The sequence below is a fragment of the Ciconia boyciana genome, chromosome 11 (genome assembly GCF_034638445.1).
Source record: "Ciconia boyciana chromosome 11, ASM3463844v1, whole genome shotgun sequence".
In the NCBI taxonomy this organism is placed as follows: domain Eukaryota; kingdom Metazoa; phylum Chordata; class Aves; order Ciconiiformes; family Ciconiidae; genus Ciconia; species Ciconia boyciana.
Window position 1 is genome coordinate 18,928,086 of NC_132944.1, and position 3,625 is coordinate 18,931,710.

Here is a 3,625-nt window from a genome sequence, read left to right on the forward strand (position 1 = left end):
TCCTACCATGGCAAGTTGCGTACTTCATTTCCTGGCACAAACCCAATAAGGGCAAACCTCTTCACTGGAGAGCGTGGCCTTTGGTGAGACACGAGACCAGGGGACTCGGGCAGGACTTTGTAAAATGCTTTATCAACCTCTCACAGCCCCAGCCGGTGAGGTTTTGATGGGGATGCCCCAAGACTGCTTACACTAATCACACACCTCCTTCCACACGCTGATGCCAAAGGCAGTCATTCATATCGTGACAGTTCCTCTTCTACGGAAGAGAGTAAGAAACAATCATTTCTGTTCTTTTAAGATACACTGCCTTTTAGCTATGCACAAACTGCTCCATTGCCTGGATTTTTCTTGCTGCCAGAGTTTTCAATACCAGCTTTACAATTTATCCAGGTCATGCTGAGATCTCTTTTCCTATGCACTCACTCCTGAAGTGCTCCTAGATAGTTTGCTGCAGTGGAATTTCCTGTCAGGGAACCCTTATATTTTACTGCCTAATTTACTTCTCGTTACTGCCTCAGAAATGGCAAATTCTGGTTTTCTTCCTCAAGCTAGCGGTATCCTCAGACTGGCCCTGGCTGAACACCCCTTCTCGGGAACTCTCCTCTGCCTATCCTAGGTATTTCTCTATATTCAGATGAGTACTCCCGAGAGTACGGAGGGAGCTGGCGGAGGAGCTTGCCAAGCCACTCTCCATCATTTACCAGCAGTCCTGGTTAACAGGGGAGGTCCCAGACGACTGGAGGCTTGCCAGTGTGATGCCCATCTACAAGAAGGGCTGGAAGGAGGATCCAGGGAACTACAGGCCTGTCAGCCTGACCTCGGTACCGGGGAAAATTATGTAGCGGCTCATCTTGAGTGCGCTCAACAGGCACGTGCAGGCCAACCAGGGGATCAGTCCCAGCCAGCATGGGTTTAGGAAAGGCAGGTCCTGCTTGACCAACCTGATCTCCTTCTACGACAAGGTGACCCACCTAGTGGATGAGAGAAAGGCTGTGGGTGTTGCCTACGTGGACTTTAGTAAAGCCTTTGACACTGTCTCCCACAGCATTCTCCTGGAGAAGCCAGCAGCTCATGGCTTAGGCGGGTGTACTCTTCGCTGGGTAAAAATCTGGCTGGATGGCCAAGCCCAGAGAGTGGTGGTGAACAGAGTTAAATCCAGTTGGCGGCCGGTCACCAGCGGTGTTCCCCAGGGCTCAGTGTTGGGGCCAGTCCTGTTTAATATCTTTATCAATGATCTGGATGAAAGGATCAAGTGCACCCTCAGTCAGTTTGCAGAGGACACCAAGTTGTGTGGGAGTGTTGATCTGCTGGAGGGTAGGAAGGCTCTGCAGAGGGACCTGGACAGGCTGGATCGATGGGCCGAGGCCAATTGTATGAGGTTCAACAAGGCTCAGTGCCGGGTCCTGCACTTGGGTCACAACCACCCCATGCAACGCTACAGGCTTGGGGCAGAGTGGCTGGAAAGCTGCCTGGTGGAAAAGGACCTGGGGGTGTTGGTTGAAATCCGGCTGAATATGAGCCAGCAGTGTGCCCAGGTGGCCAAGAAAGCCAATGGCATCCTGGCTTGCATCAGAAACAGTGTGGCCAGCAGGACTAGGGAAGTGATCATGCCCCCGTACTTGGCACTGGTGAGGCCGCACCTGGAATACTGTGTTCAGTTTTGGGCCCCTCACTACAAGAGAGACATTGAGGGGCTGGAGCGTGTCCAGAGAAGGGCAACGAGGCTGGTGAAGGGTCTAGGGCACAAGTCTGATGAGGAGCGGCTGAGGGACCTGGGGTTGTTCAGCCTGGAGAAAAGGAGGCTGAGGGGAGACCTCATCGCTCTCTACAACTGCCTGAAAGGAGGCTGTAGAGAGGAGGGGGTTGGTCTCTTCTCCCAAGTAACAAGTGATAGGACAAGAGGAAATGGCCTCAAGTTGCGCCAGGGAAGGTTTAGACTGGATATTAGGAAAAATTTCTTTACTGAAAGGGTGGTCAAGCACTGGAACAGGTTGCCCAGAGCGGTGGTGGAGTCACCATCCCTGGAGGAGTTCAAACAACGTGTAGGTGTTGCACTTCAGGACATGGTTTAGTAGGCATGGAGGTGTTGGGTTGACGGTTGGACTAGATATCCTAGAGGTCTTTTCCAACCTTAATGATTCTATGACTCTATGATTTCCCAAAATTATCTAAAACTGCCACAGACTGACCGGTTTTGTGTTGATAAAAGCATCATACGAAACCTGTGAGTCGGACATGATACTGGGGATATCCAGGTTTATGGAAATGGGGAAAAATGCAAAATTATCAGCAACATAATTGTGGTGTGTTCCAACACACCATGACCAGGTGCTCCCGTGGATTTTGTTGGTTCCCACCACAGCCCATGAGATCTCTGGTCACGCTGCGGGCACATGGAGCCTAGGCGTATGAGAACTCTGCCGGGCGTGCACCTCCGGTGGCACTCCAGCTCAGGCATCACTAACGCAGACTGGCAATGACCTACCCAGGCAGCACTCGAGCCTGCCCAAATATAAGTCTGCATGAACATCAGGCTGCAAACAGGTTCAGGGACAGGCTTCTTCCAACCTGTCATCCCTCGCCCTTCCTTCGGGAGACCCAGACCTGCTAGCTGAATTGCAAACAGCACTCAAGAAGCACAAGGTCGAGCGCCTCTGACTCCAGCAGAAGAAAACAGCAGAGCAAATAGAGAAAGCCCACGGATAACTTCAGAAAGATGCTACTGCCTCCCAAGCGCTGGCATCCGAGTCACCATAGGATGTGATGCTGTGCAGTACGGACCGGGACTCCAAGCAACACGTCCAAGCACACCCTATTGCTCTGGCAGGGTGACAGAGCCACGCAGCGTCTTTAATCTACCAGACTCATCCCTAATGCACCATCCACTGCCTGTGAGCACACTCATTGCATTGCAGTCAGCTGTTCTGATTTATTGTTGCTCCTCATGGCTGCTGGGCTTGGCTCACTCAGGCTCAAGCTTAAAATTATAGTCATGCAAAACTACATCTGATTTCCCATCCTTTGTTTAACTTCTCACGTTAAAGCAACTCTACGGTATGGCGAATCCCACCTGGTTCACCTCCTTCCCTGAAAAAGCAGTTTCCAGTGAGAGACAAGCAGCAGCACAGACTCATCGATGAACCGTGGGCAGGAGGGACCCCTCTCCCGTCAGGCTCATACTGATGTAGCCAGGGCAGTGTGAGTTGCCAGCTCCTGCCCACTGGACACCAGGACAGACTGCAGCAGGGACAGATTCCGGATGGCCGGAGATGAAGGCAGCACGCACCCCGGGCAACCTCCCTCCGCTCCCTGGCACAACCCAGCCTGTGAGGCACAGCCCCCGTCTCCTGGCTTGCACCCCAAACTGCAGGAAGGGCTGAGGGCAGTGCCATACCTGAGCTGGGAAAACCGTGAGCAAGTCAAATCCACGGGGAAGCGGCGGTGAGCCCAAGGGGTGCTCTCCCCCATCCTGAGCAGGCTACAAAAAAAAAAATAAAATACTGGGACAGGGGCAGGGTGACAGAGCTGGAAGTGCAGCCTCCAACACACAAATAGCCTGAAGTGAGATCAGAAAAATAGCTTTTTTTTTTAAATGCAGAGGCTCCAGCCCTTTCAGCGCTGG